Consider the following 22284-nt stretch of genomic DNA (forward strand, 5'->3'; position numbering starts at 1 on the left):
ATGGGGCCAGTGCCCTACTCCTTTGAGCCACAGGTGCCTCCCTTAGTTCTCTATCTTTAACCTCCTATCCTTCTTTTCTTCTAGTAAGGCAGTAAAACATGTTATGCCTGCTCTCCTGCTGCCAATAGTGTGCCAATCTTCAGTAACTCACAGGTTTACTGTCTCATGTCCATAGTCTATCTAGCATGATACCAAATTTTGTAGTATGTACTGAAACAGAAAGAGACATTCAATTGTGAAGAATCACTGTCTGATATTTTATAAAAGCTCACAATTCAAAGTTTCTAGAACATAAACAAGTGTAAATATGGATAGCATCAACAAAGCACAGAAAAAATGTCTCTAAGACTTGATACTGAAAAATCTATAGAACACTGATATTTCTTATGAATATCAGAGTTCACATACCACCTTTTTCTAAGCTGAGAAGTAATTTAGTTTTTTGAAAAGTAATTTAAATTAAAAATATTAATAACACCCAACAATGGTCTTGATCAACAGACTGAGCATGTGGTTTTATCAGTCTGAATTTTCTGATTACTTCTAACCCTTTATTAATTGCTTTTGATCTCCCTTCTAAAGTTGTCAGATATTTATAATCCCTATAACAAGGTACTATGAAAATACTCATCAACTTCTTCTGGAGACATTTTCCTCATGTCACTTCATCTACTGGGAAGGCAAGGGACCACCTATGGAAGTGAAATCTTCCTAAAGTACAAGGCAGAGGTTCTTAATACAACCACAGCAGACTTCTTGGGGGTGCAGTTCCATATGGTCCCATGCACAGAAGGGCCTCAGTCTTGGTTCAACGCTCTGATGGGGACATCTTGAAATTTTTGATAATTTATCTTTGAACTTGTGTTTTGTAATTGAAGCATGGTGGGTCAGTGGAATATAGGCATTAGCTAAGGAAATGCTATTCATGCAATATATGTGTCTGTTGCCCATTTTCTGTTACCCCATTCATATTTAATTATGCCTCATGGGCATAGAATTCTGTTGATCTCACATTGTGAAGGGGTTCGGCCATAGTCAAAATGAGTAAAAGGTAAACATGTTATGTCTCTGGCTGAGTAAGTAGGGACGCTGACAGCCCAGATAGGACACTCCCTATGAACTTGCCTAAATGCAGAAAGGAGGCAGCATTGTTCTAAGAAACATAAATGACCCAGGAACCTTATCTTAGCCTTTCTACTCATTTTACTCCCCTTTAGTGGCCAATCACTTATGCTGAAAATAGAGGAAAAGGAAAAATAACAGAACCCATGTTTCTTTTTCCTTTCAGATCTTCCTGACTTATCAGTAACACAAACCTAAAGACTGTTGGTAGAATGGGAATGTATCAAAATGTGAAATATAAACAATTTTGTGCAGTGTCACTGCACTCCTAGTAAGAACAAAATGCATGCACATGTCCAAGCTACAGAATATGAATTATACACTTGTAGTCATTCTGCCTACAAGTTAAATATTCCTTAGATGTGCATTTAAAACTGGCATTGCACAATGTAAAAAATGAATGATAAAATTCAGCTAATAATTCAAAACTCTAATTTTACCTAGAACAACATTAAGTAGCAAATAAAAAGATACTATGACAAATCAAGAGAGTGACTTTGTAAGAAAGCAAAGTAGCATTAAATTTTGGTACCTTCAGTGGCACTTCCTTTTTCTCCTGCTTTTTAAAACAGGGGCCCTACACTTTTATTTTGCACTGGGCAAATTACATGGCTGACCTTGGGTATGACTGCATTGCAATGGACAGAGTCATTGTTATAGTCCTGTAAATTGGCTCTCTGTTTATGGGTGTGCTGGGCAAAGAGAAATGGAAAGAAAGCTCTGACAAGCCATCAGAATGGGTCTCCTTGTATTCGCGAATGGATTAAATAGAAAATCTTTTTTTTTTTTTTCTTTTCAGGAACTAGCATTCTACTTAGTACTCTTACCTTGCAAAAAGTCCTTCCTTAAATGCGGTTCAGATGGTTGGAAAATTGAAATGCTCTCCCAGAAGTGAGTTATTTATTCTTCCTTACTGACAAGATAGACTTCAAATGCATTTATCATTTTTTTAATTACTGAAAAAAAATGTTGCATTTTAAATTATGGGCAAACGATTTTATGAAGGATTCTAATTTTACTGCTTTATCAAAAATTTACATGAAAAGTTCAAAAGCTATTATTATTATCCTTTATCCTATTAAAGACCTACCAAAATGAGATAGCCTTTTATTGTTGTTGTTGTTATCCTTTGAAACTCCTAGTGTTCTCCTAGGAAATGTTAATAGTGTTCTGTGTACTTTCTAAGTTGTGAGAAGTAGTTTTGTTATTTAGTGATTACTTACATAAGCAATCATAAATATAACAACTGTTTTTGCACAGGGACAGACATGCAACTTAATGTAGACACGGGGTGTTGTTAAAAGATAGAGCTAATTCCAATAGGAGTAGACTGAATTATTTATATAGGTTCTATTGATTACTTCTGGCATCAGAATTTCTCTTCTCTCCAGTTGTTAAATTCCTTGACTATATTCAATCTACTTTAAAAATTTTCTACAATTTCTCCTTCTGTATCCTATACATTTAATATTTTATCTTATAATAGAAAAATACAAACATTTTAAAGACAAAGCCAACATCTAGCTTTTCAGAGGGATCTGAATGAAATCTTTCCTGGGATTTAGGGAGTAGAAGAGAATTCTATTTCTTTTATGTCTTTGATGTGAGGACTACCTCAGAAGAGGAAAATATTCCTGTATACTATGAGCAAACTTGAGAATGGAGAATTAATGGAAAAAATCAAATTACTTTTAATGGGACATCGATGAGAAACATCATGTTAAGTATCAATTTGTGCTACTGACATTTTAAGAAAGATATACTCAAAATTAATTTAGAAGAACCTCCAGGCCAATAAGTAATAATAAGTCAAATCATGGAAGGCCAGTGAACCTAATGACCTCTGCCTGTTCTTTCTAATTTTCTTATCTTATCAGTCAATTATTATTTCTCCTGAAAAGGTAAAGTTAACAACTGGGAATCTGATTTAGTGTGACTCTTCTTGGTGGATATTATAGAAGATGTGATCCCCCAGCAATCTAAAACAATGTGGCCAGTATTCTGCATCAACTAACTACCAACACACTTAAGCCAACAACACTCACTACTGTGGTGGCAATGAAAACATCTCTGACACGTGAAAATCCGATGTGTACATGCCCCGGTGGCTATCATATTCATTTCATCACCTGAGCTTTTAACCACAACCACTTTTCACACATGGCATACTACTCACTTGTCACAAGGTCCTAGACCATATTTTGAGAAAGCTTGAAAGTCAAATAGAACCTTATAAGTAAAATATTTGTGCTAAAAATGGTATTAAGTTCTTTCCCTTTCTTTCTTTCTTTCTTTCTTTTTTTTTTTTTTTTTTTGAGACAGAGTTTCACTATGTCACCCCTGGTAGAGTGCCATGGTGTCACAACTCACAGCAACCTCAAACTCCTGGGCTTAAGCGATTCTCTTGCCTCAGCCTGACCAGCAGTTAAATTCTAATGAGACTGGCCACCCCTGTCTTCTCTGCCTTCTCTTCCTGCTCCTGGCTCTGGCTGCTAGAGTTAGAATGGAAAGTCAGATGTCTCTCTGGTGAGTGATGGGAATTCATACTGAACCATTAAGGCTGTAGCTCTGAGTATTCTCAGTGTTTAATTCCACTGCCTTTCTGCACTTTCTCCTATGTAAACTCTTTCTACAAAGGGCATATTCCCTCAGTGGATGTCAATATGTTACTATAATTTTTTTTTTTTAAGATATAACATGTGAAACATGGATGAACCTGAAGGAGATTGTCAACTGAAATGAGGCCTGCACACAAAGACAAATATTGAATGATCCCACTCAACTGTAGATTATTTTAAAAAGTCAATCTTGCAGGAGTAGAGAATGGAAGGGTGGTTAGAAGGGTCTACAGGATTTGGGGGCTGAGATGCTGGTCAAAGGATACAAAATTTCAGTTAGAGGAAGAATAAATTCAAAAGATCTGTTGTACAATATGGTAACTATATTTATCATATTGTACAACATAACTACTTACCATATTGTACAACAGATCTTTTGAATTTATTCTTCCTCTAACTGAAATTTTATATTTATAGTTTACAATATATTGTATTCTTGAAAAATGCTGAGAGTGGACCTAAAGTTTTCTCACCACAAAAATGATAACTATATGAGGTAATACATATGTTAATTAGCTAGATTTAGTCATTTCATGATAAATACATATTCTTCAAAACAATATGTTGTTCTGTAAATACATGCAGTAAATACAATCTTCTAATATTTTTAAAAAATCCGTTGCAAAAATTCATTCATAAAATTTAATGTGAGATAAAAAATGTAAATTAAGTTATAAAAATACTATTTCTTTTAACATTTAAAATATTTAGTAAAGTAATATATGTACATATTTTTAAATAAGCAATCAAATGGCATCTTGCCCCTTTATGATTCTAATCATTTAAAATGATGCTAACTTTTTACATTTCAGTAATCTTTTAATCTTGCGATTTGTTGTTATTTTTAGCCACTATCTGATGACATTGTGTTTTGCAAATTTACCTTCTTAGTATTGTCCTATCTGCATGTCTGCATGGTGGTCATTCCTGCTTCCCATTTCCTTGTCTTCTTGGTATACTGGGATAATCATTTTCCCTTAATAATTGACATTTATAACATTATGACTATTGTTAAGTATTAAGCCAAGTAATTTGTTAGCATTACATTTTTTTTCTTCTAACCCATTGCTTTTTTTTTTCCTGGAAAGAGTTTTCTATATCCCAACATTATTTTTTTCCCTAGGTTTCATCATATATGGCATATTCTTACGAGTAGTTTGATCTTTTACACTCATAGCCCTATTCTATCTGATGAATTCATCTCTTTCTTTTTCCTGGACATGAATTTCTCTCTCTTTGCTCCTCCAGACCCAGCAGCTCATCATCCATGAAGCTAGTTGCTGCCTTTTTTGACTTCTTTTTGCTGCTTGCCAGAAAAGTGATTTTTGGAGGACTCACCAATTAAAAGATATGGCATTAATATCAGATCTGACTATGCCTGAAACAAGAAATCAGTGCCATGAGAATGTAAAGACTGTAAGCTTAAGAAAGTAGGCCAAAGTAATTTCTCATAAAAAGACAGACGTTTACTCACTCAGTCACCCCCAAGTAGAGAACCTCACACTCTGCTCATTGGAAATTGCAATCAGTGCTTGCACAAGGTCAAGTTCTGCTCTCTGTAATGCACACTCTGAGACAATTTAACTAACCTGGTCTGTTTCTAAATGGATACACTGGCACAGATCAGGATGTCTTAACCTCACTTGAGGTCAATTCTGCAGCCTAAGTTAGGATTTCAGAATGTGGGGGAGTCATTAGTCTGTTCATGCTACTATAACAAAATACCTTAGCCTGGGCAATTTAAAAGCATCGGGAATGTACTTCTTATAGTACTGGAGGTAGAGAAGTCCAAGATCAAGGATCCAGAAGACTAGATATAAGTAAGGGCTTTCAGATCATAGAAGGCACCATGTTGCCACTGAACTTGCTTCCTCATGACCTTCCATAAGAGCACCAGTACTAAGTCACTTCTCCAAAGGCCTACTCTCCTAGATTGGGGATTAATTTTCAACATAAATTTTTTATTAAATCATAACAGTACATTAATACTATCATGGGCTACAGTGTACTGTTTCTGTATACCATTTGAACTACTTTCATCCAACTGGTTAACATAGCCTTCATGTCTTTTTCTCAAAGTATCCCAAGAATGGAAGAAAAAGTAACCAATGTACTCAACATAAATTTTGGAGAGACACAAATGTGCAAACCATAGCAAGGGCCCAGGATGACGCTTTAATACAGTGTTGCATTTACACAGGTTTTCTCTCCAGTCCTTTCTGGTGGTCTTTCAATTGCAACTGTCATAGTGACTCACACGCAGAGAATATGATAAAAACCAGTGTTCTTTTCAGCAAGCATTTATCCCACTGCTTTTCTCATTTGCTTTTTTCTGTGGTAATGTGGAGGGTATCTGCCTCTTTATTACAAAACTGAACATAAGGAATGGGGAAGAAGATTGAAAACAATTTAATCATACTCACTCTCTTTCCTTAATATCTGATGCATCAACAATAAGAGGTAAAGTCAATGCAAAACCAAGGTGTCACTCAGGTGGAAAAGACACAGAGCCTGCCAGATGCCCAGTCCTCTACTTTCTGGGAAATAAGAAAATGAAGGGGAAAAATGTTTCTTGTCTCTAAAATATAGAAAATAAAAAACTAAAAAATTAAAATTAATGCATAATTAAACATTCAGAAAATGTAATGCTAATTTTCAAATTCAATGACATATTTGATAAATTATTAAATTGAAGTAATAATTTTATTATGTTTAAAATATTCTGTAGAGTTTAGGTTATTTCACTTCTCAAGAATGTCTAATTATATATAATGACTCCAATATCAGTAATAATATTAATGATAGGTGCATTTGCAGTGGAGGAGGTAGTCTCTATAATTTCATTTTGAAAAATGCCAAATGATGAAAAATTGAAAGAACAGTCCAGGGAATATCTATATACTTACTACTAATATTACACAATCACTAACCTTTGAAGAAGTTTTAAAGCTCTTTACAAGCTTGGTCATTCTTCACAATGACTCCCTACCGTAATTCTTTCAGCATCCTTAATTTAAGAGTCGAGGCAAATAAAGCACTGAGAGATTATGCAACTCATCTAAGTCATGGGCTGGTAAGGGGTTGGCCTGGGACTCCGATACAGAAATGCCTAAGAGGCTATCTCTTACTTGCAAGAGATCATTCCTGTATTACATGACTTACGTAGAGGAAAATTCTTTATAAATTATTTTACATCAAGATTATATTTAATATAGGCTGTCAGCATATTTGAATAAGGTTTAGAGACAAACTTTCTGAATATAACAGTGTCTATAAAGTTTTTTAAAGGGATTTGGGCATATAAACACCAGGAAAGAAGCAGATGTCCTTGGCAGTGCCAGTGAGGAGATGAGGAAGCCAAGCACAGTACGCCAAGGTTTTGAACTCATTTCTGCTTCTTTTGGGAAAGAGGGAGATTATTTTTCTCCCTGTGTAATTGAATAATTTTTCAGCAAGCTTTTCATGACACATATTCTAGTTTTTGTACAAAACTATGGTACTAAGATATCACTAATTTTTAAACAATAGAAATACCACTCTAGTTTCTTTTTTTTATTTCTTTTTTCCAAAAATTGCACCAATATAAAGCAAAGCTCTAGTTGACAAGGGCACGTTGTGTATGTGTTAGCAGTACGCCCCTCACCATGCACTCATTGGACAGCAGTGCAACCCCAAGAAAAGGAGGGTTCAACTCTAGTTTCTTGACTGAGGAACATGTACACTGTGATCCCGACCCAGCCCTAACTGCAGCTCCTTTCACTGGTGGCTGTCATGCCAAGACTACAAAATCTACTTCAGTGATGTCCCTGGTCCAGATTTACGCCCTCAGGTTATAGTTTCTCCTCTACTTGGAGTTAATCCTGCCTGCGTGACCTCTATGATACTATGTGACCTTTAGGCTAATATTGGTTCTAACAGTCTATGATCCATTTTTGAAATATATACCAGCAGGGCCATTATGAAAAGTTTTAGGCCAAGTCTAATTTCCTTACATGTACTATAAAGTTGCTGAAAGAATATTGCATACCATTGAGATCACACACTGTGACATCAGGAATTACAATGCCAACTGGTAACTGAGACAAGAGTAAAACCCAAGCGTCTGATGCCCAGCCCTTCCAATTCCAGTAGGCAGTAACTTTTATAGTTTCCTTACCTGTGCTATTTCTGAGAAATTATATGCTTTTACAGCACTGACACTGGTAATAGGTAAAAGAGACAATGTCCAATGAGATATAATTTGAGATGTTCCAAAGGAGCCCTTTGCTTAAGAGTAACACGCCTTACTTCTTTGTTCTCTGTCACAGACCCATGCATTGGCTAAGGCCTTAGACGAAGCTTTCGGTCTATAAGATGATGGTGCCATCAATATGCTCCAAGAGGTGGTGCATCCTAAGCAGACATCCCCTCTGGGACGGGGGAAAAGTAAGACACAGGAGTAATTGGCATGTTTAAACACCCTCTGGGAAAAGGTTTTAGAAAAGTATCCTCAGGTGGGGAGGAGGAGTGACAACCTGAGTAAGTTGTCAGCAGTGGGAAGAAAATGTGATGACACTGAAGGCAGTGAGCCAAAAGTAGACTTTGCTTACTTTACAGTCTTGTCTGGGGCCAGTTTGATTTCTTCATTTAACACAGCACTTACCCTCCCTCACCTTGAAAGTATATGAAGGTTTGATGTGAATATAAGAAACACAGAAGTGATGACTTTCAAGGTCACAGACAATAAAATTTCTCTAACTGAGGTTAGGGTGTGCTTCTCTACTGTCCTTCAGTCTCGATCAATCTTTGGAGAAGGATTTTCCAAGTACCCCCTGCTAGTAGTGATTTTATAAAAAGTGAGAAAAAAGCTGGGACCTATAGACATGAAATTTTGAGTAATGTTTCTTTACATATTTAACCCTAAGATATCAACAATAAACTGTTGCACATTACAAGTTCTGAAAAATCTGGGTTTGTTAAATTCACAATTTCCTAAATGTATTAGACCATAAAATCTCTTTTTAATACTATCCTATGAAGTGTTTTAGAGAAATGATGCTTCATTAGCCTATTTGGATAATAAAAATTGGACACTTTAATTTTTTTTCCATATTCAGCGGACATCTAAATATCCTTAGGTCTTTTGTAAATGTTTGAATTTGTATAGAATTCAATTTTTGTTTCAGCTGACATTTTTATTATCTAAGATTCATAGCATAATATTTATTAATTACCAAAATTAAGCACAAAAATAGTACCAGTCCTCTTTTTATTTCAAGTATTCTGATCAAATCCATGATTAAAGAAAGTTAGTTGAATTTGCTTTGGATATATTAGCAGTGGTGGTATTGTACATAAAATACATTTTAGTCCTCAGCAAAACTTTTTTTTTTCTTGCTCATGTTCTAGATGATTAAAGAGAAATCATTAAGTAAAGACTCTGGTACCATTAAAATATTAATTTATTAACTTTGTTGGTAAGATGATTAAAAACCAATTGGCTTCCTTTTTATCAGAAAACAAGACTTTAATTATCTTCCTTTGCTAGAGATGGTTGTTCAGGAATAGTCACACACTCAGACGGCCTTCAGGTTTGGTGAAAAGTCACTGGGCTGAGAATGAGGAGACCAAACCTTAATGTTTAGCTTTTCACTATTTGTGTACACTTGGTCATGTAACTTCTAGTAAGAGCTTCGATTTTTATTTGTTTTTATTATGTTTATCATTTCAGTATAAGGTAGACAACTATTAAGGCCTAGAATGTGCTTATTAAAATACTATTGTAGACATGCACTGTCTTGTGCTGTATTCTAGACATTACTGCAAATAAAAAAATCTCATGGGCAAGGTACAAACGAACAAGGAAACATTTACTGGGAAAATACTAATATGGACTGGAAAGGCTTATACGTTGTAATATTCTTCCACAAAGTTGGGTTCATGTATAATAAGCATTATTCTTATCCTCCTTGGTGTTGTAACCAAGTCTTCTAAAAACCACATGTGGTCTATTTACATTCTCTCCTATGATTTCATCTAGACTCAGACCTTCAGACATTATAAAAATCGACTATTGTTAATGTGTGTTTCCAGCTCCGAGTGCTCCCTTGGCTGTACACTCACAAATCACGCAACTACTTGACATTTTCACTTGGATCTCTGATGGACATCTAAGATTTAACATGTCTAAAACATAAACTCTGGTTCTCCATGCAACCCTGACCTCCAAACTGTTCACCCAAAATCTTTCTATTTTTGAACATAGAACATAAAATTTTACAAAATTTAGAGTGATTTTTTATTTGGTTTCTTCATCTCCACAGATTAAAATCCTTAACAAATCTAATTCCTTTCTTTCTCATCATCTCTAATAATACTACATCAGACCACAACACCATCATTTCTCTCTTGAGTTATAACTATAGACCACCAACTGCTATTTCTGGTTCCTGCTTGATTTCCTTAATAATCTTTCACATGACAAACAGAATGATTTTTTAAAAACATGAAGTAGATAATTTTTCTGTTCCATTTCAAAATCCCTAATGACTCTCCATTATACTTCGAAGCAAAGTTAAATTCCTTTCTTTTTCTGGTCCTGCCTACCCCATCTTTTAGTCTTTCTTCATCTCCAGTGGTAAAAAAAAAATACCAACAAATAAGTCACTTTGTAATAACTTCATTAGAGAGATGGACAATGACAATTTGTGTGGCAAGGAATTTGTGTGGCAAATTCGAACAATGGCATTTGTTTCTACTATGTTTCTGTACCATTGGTGGCTTCAGTCTCTACTACACAAAAATAATTCTTGACAATTAGGCATTCAGTCCTGAAAAAAAAAATCTGTAGAACATTTTGTTACAATGTGTGTATATATTTTAACTTGCTCAGTTCTGACATAAAAGAAATAAAACCAAAATACCAATCAACGTTTAAAACATATTTAAGCTGAGCCAATATAAAATGCATATGTACATAACATGTCTCAAAAATCTACAAACAGCATTTTAAAGGAACTTTTGTCTTAATATGCTAGAGAGAAGCAGAGTGAGATTGTGAAGCAGGACTCTCCAGCAATCATCCCTATCCACACGCATCAATTTAAATAACGATTTGTGCACTCAAAGACCTTCACAAAGGCTAAGGAAAGCAGCTGACAGATCACACTACCTAGGAGTGGCACAATAATAAGAAAAGACACATGAAAGAGCACAGAAACGACAGTTTTATACTACCCACATCGTCCCTTGCCAGCCCCAGGCAACAGAGCACAGAGAGAGATACCGTTTATGTGACGAAAAGAGATGGAAGTGAGCACGGAACTTTGCCTTGGACCCTGACACTGGGCCTGTCAGAGTAAAACCCAACAGGAAGAAGACCACCCATGGCCACATACTCCAGGCTGCTGTCTGTAAACTGAGCCAGTAGACATATCCCAGTGCCAGGCAGAACCACCCAGCTTCAGGCTTCAGTTTTGTGTGGCAACTTCAAACTCTGGCCTATAACCAGGTCTAGGCCAATTCAATGGCCCTGGCCTCGGGACATCCCTCAGCAGTCACAGACCCCAGTAGCCATGGGCTTCTGATCTGCCCTAGTGCCGTGCCTGCTGCTACACACCGTGTGCCTTAGGTTTCTAGAACCAGGGTTCTGGTCCATCCAGTACAGAGCCTGTCACATGGTTTTGCTAGAAAGAGCTCATTTGCCAAGACTAAAACAAGAGTCTACTTCTTCAAGGGCACAGACATTGATATGTGATCACAAGGATCAAGATCAGAAAAGCCTGACATCACCAAATGGACACACTGAGGTGCTAGTGACTAACATTAAAGAAATGAAGATATATGAATTCTCTAAGAATCCAAAACAAATGTTTTAAGAAAGCTCAGCAAACTTCACGAAAATAAAGGGAAACACTTCAACGAAATGAGGGAATACAATAAGTGGCCAGAATGGAAAATTTAATATTCTCAGTAGAAAAGTTAAATGATGAAACTGTTGAAAATAATGGCTACTATAATTGCTTAGGGGACACGCACTATGAAAAGATGGGAGCTATGGCATCAGAAGCAGTGTGTGGTGGCAGAAGCACAGTGAAAGTGCCATTTCTTGTGTGGGTGGAGGATCAGTCACCAGCAGCTTAAAATAATATGTTATAACTATAAGATGGTTCTGTAAGCCTCATGATAATCACAAAACAAAAACGTAGACACAGAGAAAATAAAAAGCAAGGACTCAAAGCATGTCACTAAAGAAAATCACTTTTTTAATAAGGGAGACAATAAGAGAGAAATATTGGGTCAAGGGAGCTATAGATCTCTGGGTCAGTAAAGAAATTAAAAGGGAAATTTAAAAATTTCCAGAGACTAATGAAAATTAAAACAAAATCAAAGTTTATGGGAAAATCATTTCTAATAGAGAAGTTCATATAAACAAATGTCAACATCCAAAACAAGAAAGATCTCAAATTAAAAATAATAATAATGTTGTACCACAAGAAATTATAAAAATAAGAACAAACCAAGCCCAAAGTAAATAGAAAGAAGGAAATAATAAGGATGAGAGCAAAAATAAATAGAGATTAGAAATACATTAGAAAAAGTCAACAAAACCAAGTTTTTTTTTAAAAAAAGATAAACAAAATAGACATTTACCTAGCCTATGAAAAAAAGAGAAAATTCAGGTAAGATCAGAAATGAAGCAGGGGACCTTAAACTGATACAACAGAAATATGGTGGCTTGTTAGAGATTATTATGAATAATTATATGACAGCTAATTAGACAATCTAAAAAACCCTGATATTTTACTTGATACATAAAACCAAGATTGAATTATGAAATAGAAATTTCATAATTAGAAATAGAAAATTTTAAATAGAAATTTTTAAATAGAAAGTCTTAACAGAACAATAATGCATCAGGATATAGAATCAGTAATAAAAAGTCTCCCATCAAAGAAAAGCACAGGGTGTGATGGCTTCACCATCGAACTCTAGTAAGCATTTCAAGACTTAATGCCAGTTATTCTCAACTTCTTCCAATATACTGAGGAAAAAATACTTCCAAAATCTTTTTATGTGATTAGTATTACCATGAATCCAAAACCAGACAGACACTACAGAAAAAGAAAACTACAGGTCAAAATTATGGATAAAAATAGATGCAAAAATAACACAGTCATCCAAATTCAACAACATATTAAACACCTCATTTACTAGACTCGACATACACCAATAAAGGGGATTCCACACATTAACAGAACAAAAGACAAAAATAACATGATGATTTCAATAAACATGTAGAAAGCATTTGGCAAAATTCAACTTCTTTTTATGCCAAAAACTCTTAACAAAATTAGAGATAGAAGGAATATACCTCAAAACATTAAAACAGGCATGTGTAACAAACTCACAGCTAAAATCATACTCCTCAGACAAAGCTGAAAGCTTTTCCTTTAGAATTTTAAACACAAAGAGGATATTCACTCTTGCCACTTCTATTCAAAAGAGTATTGGAGATTTTAGCCAGAGCAATTAGGCAAGAAAAAAAGTTGGGGGGGGGGGTATCTAAATTGGAAAGGAACAAGTTCCCAGACCAGTTAAAATGTGCTGGCCCAAAATTTGTAACGTTCTGTTTCATTGATCCCTTCCCTTTTGAGCTGTTTTACAGAAATGGTGGAATTTCCTTGCAGTCACAGATCACTATAACGCTTTACTCCACTCAATTATTCACAGATATCAAAATAAGTGGCATTCCACTCCGAGTTTGCTGAGGGACCCCCTGAGCAATCTCCTCTCTGCCACCGGCATATGCACAAGGCTGGAGGAGGACCAGAGTCAACCTCTCGCTCATCACACTACTGCCATCTCCACTCTGGGCTGGGCTTATCTGCCACTTTTGATCATGCGGTACATGTACTGGTGTGATTTCTCACTGGGCATGTGTGCCCTGCACCGCACCCTGAACAGGCAATAATGCTCACTCACTTTGTGCATTATTTATTTCACCTCTAAAAAAACCCCTAACCTTATCAGTCAGTGAGGCAGATTTGAGGCATTCCTCCCATCTCCTACTTTACATCATTGACAAATAAACATCCTTTTCTTCTTTAGCAATCCTCATTGTCTCAGCAATAGACTTTCTGTGTGGTAAGCAATTGAGCCTCGGGAGGTAAAAACCCTTTGCAAGTTCATGAACAAAATCAGCCTGTCAAAAATTTATTTGCACATTTATTGCAGCATTATTCATAATACCTAAAATATAGAATCACCCTAAGTATTCAGCTAGATAAGACTATAATCAAAAAAATGTCATAACAGAATGCTATTTGCTATAACATGGGTAAATCTGAAGGGCATTATGTAAAGTCAAATAATCTAGATATTCAGATACAAATATTACGTGATCTTTCTCATCTGCAGAATTTTTTAAATTTGATCTGAAAGAAGTAAAGTGAGTAGAGCGGTTTTCACCAGGGTTTGGGATGACTGAGAGATAGGAGTTGGGAAAATGTGGATTATTAGGTACAAAATTTCGATTTGAAGAAGGAATAAGTTCAATGATTCTATTATACAATATGGTGACCACAGTTAATGATATATTGCACTTTGAAAAATGTCAAGTGGATGTGAAGTATTCTCCCCACAAAAATAACTATGTGAGGTAACGTATATGGGAATTAACCCTATTTAGTCATTCCACGACCTATATAAACTTCCAAACATGTTGTACAGAGTAAATATGTACAATTTTATCTGTCGTATAAAAATAAAACAGAAATAATCATATGCTAAATACAATGAAAGGAATTAGACATGAAGCCTTTTGGACACATTACTGCAACATATGGCAAATCTTTTTAAGCAATTTGTAAAAACTAAATAAAATGAGAAAATATCAAATTAGAAACCTATTTTTATCTAGGCATTAAGAATGCTACTTATTTTTACCTGTAATTTTTTATTTCTACATCACCCAAAAGCTCAGGGTCCTGGAAAACACCACAGCATCCCACAACTCCACACCTTCCCACTTGTAATTCTCTGCCCTAATAGTCTACCTGGGATGACCGATCACCAGGTCCTGTGTTGAAGTCCCGTGTGCTCCCTCCTCTCTGTGACTGTGACCACAACTCCATATAATACATACTTCTATGAAAGTACATTGTAAATATTATCTTGTGTATCACCCTAAAATTAATTACTTATTTAACATTTATCTCCTCTATAAGACAGTCAGCTTTTAGGCTTCATGAACTATGTCCACTCATTCTTGTTTCTTTCACAGCTTATCTTAGTGCCACAGACCGAGGAAGTGTCTGGGTTTGCTGAACTGAATCTGACTTTATTTTTATTTATTAAATATGCACACAGTTTAAATTTTTCTTTGCTTGAATTTTGTGGGCACAATGGCTAAACAAAACAAAAGACAAAGGACACGTGAATGACAAATGGAAATCTGGGCCCTACAAATACCAATTAAATAGTTCTCATAGTTTGTGTACAAATCTAATGTATACAGCTTTCTATTTTGATTTCATGTTTTGTTAACGGCATTGAGTGTTACATTTTCCTATTGGCTAAGAATGTCTAGCTGCTTCTTTTAAATATATGCCCACAAAAATAAGATGGGTGAATGACAGAATTAACGGGTATCAGATTTTTCTAGGCTAAGCATGCTAGCCAGTCAGCATGCTACCAATGTTACGTTATTTAAGTCTCAAAGTGTGATAAACCTTATGTAAATGTTGGTATTTTTACATTTTGTAAGGTTTCCTCTTTCTGAGACATCGAGGGCTTTTAGTCTTAATTTATCAGGTTCTCTATTTTAGATTCACCCTTCCCAGGTAATTGTTCACAAATCTTTCCAAACCCCCCATTAAAAAAAAAAAAAAATATATATATATATATATATGATAAAACATACATAGTTTACAAATATATGTAATATAAAACATACTGTATAATATATAATATAAAACACATATTTTATAAAATATATACTATACCTGCATACATATGTTAATGTTACATATATGTCACATATACATATGTATAGTTGTTATAAAAGACAATGTTAGATAAATGCTTTAATGTTAAAGTCTAAATGACTAATTACAGCTTAATATGCCCACTTAAGTGTTAGGTAGAATAACTTAATGAAGTAACCAACTCCTAAATGAGGATCAGGCATAAGTTGGATAGATATTTTGCATAAGAAATGTCTCAGCACTTAAAATGTCATCACATACAACATAACTACTTGGCTATGTTTTATTCTACTTTAAGCACTATCTCATCCTATTTTTTCTATCCCTTAACATGGACCACTTTGGAATACACCTCCTATTTTCAATAAATTTTAACAGAAAAATAGCATTAAATGTTCTCTTCTCTCTTATTTCTTTTTTTGGGGGGGGATGGGTAGAGGGAGGGTGATTGCTGGGATCATGCCTATGATTTATCCTGTAAGGGTACATGTGAATCTTCTAACTGTGGAATATAAATGTCTTTTTTTTTTTTTTTTTTTTTTTTTTTTGAGACAGAGCCTCAAGCTTTCCCCCTGGGTAGAGTGCCGTGGCATTACAGCTCACAGCAACCTCCAACTCCTGGGCTCAAGCGAGTCTCTTGCCTCCGCCTCCCAAGTAGCTGGGACCACAGGCACCCGCCACAACGCCCGGCTATTTTTTGGTTGCAGCCGTCATTGTTGTTTGGCGGGTCCGGGCTGGGGATTCGAACCCGCCACCTTAGGTGTACGTGGCTGGCGCCTTAGCCGGTTGAGCTATAGGCGCCGAGCCGAATATAAATGTCTTAACACAACAACTATGAGAATGACATGAAGGCTATGTTGGCCAATTGGATGAAAGTATTTCAAATTGTATTTGGAAACAACACACTGTACCCCATAAAAGTATTAATGTACACAACTATGATTTAATTTAAAAAAAGAAAAGAAATTTCTCTCTTATTTCTAAATTAAAGACGTATCACTCTCCCTTCAACAGCTCAGGTCTAATTAGCATCAGCCATCTTCCACATCGTCCACTGTTGAATACATCTCTTCTCACATGCTATGGATTTGTTTTAGCTAGGAAGTCATACACTAACCCAGTAAGAAACTATAGGAATGTTCGCCATTAATGGCATGATAGCTGATGTTGAAGAAATTGGAAAACAACCCAAATGTTTTAGGGGTGGTGGGGTAAGTCACTATGGCATATAAAGTGGAAAAATATTTGTTAGCTTGTTCAAGGAACGTTAAGTGGAGAAAGCAAGGCTCCTGGGATAATCAGCAGGCTCATGTGTGTGTGTGTGCGCGTGCGTGTAGTGTGTGAATATATCTCTGTGTGTATCCACCTACCTAATTTATCTACCATCTATTTCTTGAGGACATACACAAACTTTCAACAGTAACTTTCCTGAATTGAAACATTTTAGGCAATATGCATTGTCTTATTTTCCTTATTTTTTTTTCTCAAGATTTCTTCAGTTAGAGTGGGTTGTTTTTGTATTTTAGGAAAAAGTAATTAATTTTGAAAAATGACTCAGTTTGAAGACTGTTTATAGGAGGATGGTGGAGTTATTAACCGAGTTAGGTACTATCAGGAGAAGAACTCGGTGAGAGTAATAGAGGTATGCTTCTGGCACCGTGAGTTGGGGCCAGCAGTCTGTCTTCTACTTTGCCATGTCTGGTGAGCCCTTGAGAACAAACACAACTTGCACAACACCTGTGTACAGTAACATTTTCCAACAGAATAAAAATGTATAAAACTGAAAGCAACAGTTACTCCTCTGTCCCTGCCCCAAACCCTTGGGCCTCTTCTCAATAGTCACATTTGGGGGGGAATGATTCCAGAAAAACCACATATGTATGCATATTCTTTTATTTTACTCATTACAATACACATGGTATTCTGTACATTTTTAACTTAATGCAATAGCTGAAAATCTCTTCACGTCAAACTCGACAGTATGTTATTTTTAATTGCTGTAAAGTATTTCACTGGATGCATTTAACAGAGTCATTTCCTCACCGAGTATTGTTGGAGTTGTTTCCATTATTTTGCTGTTCCATATAATTTTCAAGAAAATTTCTGGCTCATATGCTTTTTGCCAGTATGACTGCAGGTAAAGCTCCTAAGAGTGGAATTTCTGGACATGGACATTTAAAATTGTGATAGACATCACAAAATAATTTCCCAAAATGTTTACATTAGTTTACCTTCCCTTCAGGTATGAGATTCACAATTTCACCAAACCTTTGCTAATGCTGGGTAGTACAAAACTTTGGAATTGTTGACAATCTGATAAGAAAGAGGTCAGCAATAACGTCCTGGACTTGGCCATGGGCTCTTTAGTCCGAGAAGTAGTATGACAACCTGGTTCTTTGTATCTCTTCTCATAGGGCCATCTGTCATTTTAGCCGAGCTTGTCTAATTTACCTTCTGTTTTATCTTCCATTCTACTAAATCTCAACTAATTGCAGGCAACCAATTTGCTCTTGATAATTAGGTCCATTTTACCTTTCTTTTTTAGCTTGCCATTATGCTGGGAAATAAAACACACATCTGATCCTGGTCATTCTTCCTTGCTTTTGTAAGTTGCTGAAATTGTAGGAGAGATTTTAGAGCCATTTTTTTCTTCTCTGAAGAGGTTTTCTGTTTTTTCATGAGTTGGGGTAGCTCCTCGCCATATGAGTTTCTTTCAAATCATGGGTTGGAGGTGGATGTACCTATGCCATTGTAGGGCTGTGTCCCCTGCACTGCTTTGGCAGGGGAGGGAGTGAGTAGTGGAGGTGGGTGGGTGGAGATGCTACTTGATGATTTCTGGAACCCTTTGTTTCCTTGACTACCACTATTCAAAGATTATGATTTGAGGGTTTGCTATTTGTTTTGCTTCATTACTGAGAATACACTTTTGCTATTTTAATGGGGGAGGGGTAATTTTATTAAATTCGGAGAAAAACAATTCATTATTAGCTCTCCTCTGGCATCTCATCCTGGAATTCTCTTAGCACAGCCGTTCTCAACCTGTGGGTCATGACCCACAGGAACTGTATTAAAGGGCCGTGGCAATAGGAAGGTTGAGAACCACCGTCTTAGCTTCTTCAACTTTTAAAATAATACACGGGTAAAATGTATACATTCTATTCACTGAAACAAAGTATCTCCAGTGGGACTCCCCCGCTTACTGCAAACCTGCTGGTGATCCTGCTCCCCACACAACAGCTGCTTCTCAGCCCTTGTTTCTTTCCACCAGAAATCAAATGTTTACCTAGCACTGTTTTCTGTTCCTTGTATGTTAATCTCTTTCTGGGGTTTATCCCTGAGAGAATAACAAATATTTGTCTGCATTTGTTCAGCTTCTTCAAGAACATTTTTCCTGCTCTAACAAGGACTATCACAGAAAATTACTAAGGCTGATAAAAGTCAGATAGTATAGCAAAATGAGAAGAGGAAACACAGGAATTTAAACTAATTGTTACAAGGACATTAGAGTTTTGTATGCAAAACAGTACAATTAAAGCTAGTCTTGCAGTTCTCATTCTTAAGACCCAAAGTATACTGTAGATGTTTCATGAAGACGTTTAATACACTTTAAATACATTCTCTGGGCAGAAATCCATCAAATATTTCATGGTAGTAAGTTATCCCAAACTCCATTTTATTGCTCTTCCAATAATTTTGTTTCTGGTTCAATACTTTCTCCTTTGATTACATAACATGAAAAAGTCTTTTGATGGGCAGATTCATAGCCATTTTGAGTAGTTTTACTTGGTTGTTATAGCACCGAAGCCCAAGATTTGTCATTTCTGAATTATGCTGAATTATGCTCCTCTGTGTGTGTGTGTGTGTGTGTATGTGTTTGGGTATAAATGTTTACATTTTTATACACACATATTAATAGCTTTCCCCTAATCCTTTGTGAGTAAGCTCTTCCTCTCTGGAAGATGACTATTACACTCAAGGGCAAGAATATATAGAATGGAGTAAGAGCAATTTGTTTGCGTCCTGGAGGTTTTCTGTGCCAACAGATGAACAATGACAGGAGTATAAGACAGTCTCATATTTACTTTTTGTCATTAAGTTTCAATTTTTATGTGACAATGCGTTAGCTAATATGAATTTGTTAAAAACATCAGTGGTGATTAATAAATAAGGTCACAGTTTGTGTTAAGCAGTTTATGATAAGTTGATCTCTCCAGAGAATGGAAATTTTTAACCTGATATTAGGAAAAACGTTAGAAATGAAAATTTACTCTTTTGACTTTGAATCTGGAGTTTAGGTCTCTTGCTCTGGTCACTGATTTTTAGATCTGAGGAAAGGAGTAAAGTTAGAATTACTCTGATTTCAAGCCAGATGAATCCTGATAAAGGATGGAAAGATCAAATATTAGTATGATTTGAAATCTGTGAGACGAAGTGTAGTACTTAAAACATTATCAGCCTCAGGGAAAATAGTCACTTTAGCAAATATGCTGATGGTGACCAAAGAAAAAAGTGCTATAAATTCTGTGCTTTTAGTCACTATCATGTAGTCATTTTATCTTCTAGAAGGGAACGATAATAACAACAACAACAACAGTAACTATACTTTTTTGAGTATCTGCACTGTGGTAGGCATTGTTTTAAGAGATTTAACTGCAACTACTTTTTAAAATCCTTGTCACCAACCCTATGAAGAAGGTTTTATTATAATTCTTATTTGACTCATCAGGAAACTGATGCACAGAAAAGGTAAGGGCCTTGTCTCTATTTACAAAGTAAAGAACCAGATGAGCTAGACTGCAAGCCGGTCACAGTAGCTCCAGACTCTAAACTCATTATAGTACAGGGCTTAGGAGACTAAGCACCACACATCTATTTGAACAGGGCTCAGTTTTAACCAGCTATGCTAGCTTGAGCAAATTACCCTCTCTGGGTCTCAATTTCCTGTCTAAATTGGGGATAATAATGCCCACCTTACAAGGAATACTGACAATTAAATTAAACTTTGGATGTAAATATGGTAGAACAGTCCTTAGCACGTGATAAATAGTCAATAAATGTTAGTTAATATTATTTTTTAATGTGGCTATTTCCTATGCTAATATGATAAATTTTCTTGTCTGAAAATGACAACATAATTACAGTTTTCAGAAGCTCTTCTGTGAATATCGTGCATGAATATTAGGCTTTCAATTTGAAAGAATGATATTGTCTGGTCTCACCTATGTAAAGTTATAAACTTTTCCTTAGGTTTTTGACAGAGATGAGAACTGCAATTTATAACCAATGTAAAAAAAAGAAACTTGCTAAAAATGCAAGGCCAGGAGGGCAGCGATACTATATAATTTACCAAAGTTTCCCATTAAGCTTTGAATATACACATTGAGCCTGTCCATGGGCTGCGACTCCATGAAACCTCGTATTTCATGGCTTTATTATAGTGTTTCACACACGACACTATAAAAATTCCCATGATGTTGTCTCTAGGGACAGAGCACCTCACCAGAGAAGGGACTCAACAAACACTTGGTGACGGCACAGATCACATAACATGGAGAGTGAGCCGGCAGGCTCTGGGGACAGAAGCTTTCAGACTGGAGACTAACTTTGCCGCTCTCCAGCTATGTAACTTTTCAGTTTCTTTCTCTGTAAAATGGGAATAATAAGAAGACCTCCTCTGAGGATTACTGGAGGAACTGGTAGAAGTGAAAACACACGTGACTGTCTCCCGCTGTATCATATTCTACATGGAGCAAATGCTCCTCCCCTGTGCTCTTCTCTGACTCCTCAGGGGTAATAAACACACACGAATGGGAAAACAGTTTGCATTTCATCACTCTGCGTTGCAAGATGCTATCCTGAGAAATACGTGGACTCAAAATATTCAGCTCAGTGAACACTATTTCTTGCATGCTGCTTGTCAATACATGACTATTTGATATAACATTTTTATATAAAGTGCTTAGTGTTTATAAATGGAAGAGATGGCAGTAGATAAGAACAAATTTTAACCTGCGCGTGTTCAGTGTGTGAGAGCTTTTACCCGTGCTGCTGCACAAGTATGGAAGCTATAGAAATAATGTTCCTTTTAGATATTTTTCCCCTTTTAGATATTTAAAATATCCTTGGTCAAGGAAAATAAGGTCTGTGTCCACAGAGAACTGTAAGTAAAGAACTCTAGAGATTTGTTAATTCCTTTACATTCACATGGAACAAAGGACACCATTAATAGAATTTTCTATTTAAATACTAATTCCAGGGAGAGGAGCAAGATGGCGGACTAGAGACATCTTGTCAGCTACTCTCGGTGCGATGGGACAGAGGATTTTGGCCACCTCCGGCTGGGGAATCTACCCAGAAACATCGCCCTGTAGGCATGGGAAGCAGTCAGAGACTCCAGGAGCCAACAAGGAGGTCTGGAGCTGAGGAGGACCAGCACAGAGGGCAGGAGCTGGGGAATGGGCAGAGGTCAGCGGGCAGCCCTCAAAGGGCTGTCCTGCAGTTTTTATTTTTCAATTGGATGGCTCACTGGACTGCCTTGGAAAGGATTGGATAAAAAAGGGAACTTGAACAGTGTCAGG

At 36.1% G+C, this 22284-nt stretch overlaps 1 protein-coding gene and 1 non-coding gene across 2 annotated transcripts in view; both read right to left on the reverse strand.

The window, feature by feature from the left end:
* Positions 1-22284, reverse strand: part of MAGI2 (membrane associated guanylate kinase, WW and PDZ domain containing 2) — a 1396484-nt gene that overhangs the window by 1133563 nt on the left and 240637 nt on the right. The gene's annotated exons all lie outside the window — the stretch shown is intronic.
* Positions 7302-7427, reverse strand: LOC111722001. Its single transcript, XR_002770972.1, has one exon. It is a non-coding gene; the product is annotated as a U4atac minor spliceosomal RNA (small nuclear RNA).

This window comes from Otolemur garnettii, unplaced genomic scaffold (genome assembly GCF_000181295.1).
Source record: "Otolemur garnettii isolate 467f Iridium unplaced genomic scaffold, OtoGar3 scaffold00005, whole genome shotgun sequence".
Lineage (NCBI taxonomy): Eukaryota > Metazoa > Chordata > Mammalia > Primates > Galagidae > Otolemur > Otolemur garnettii.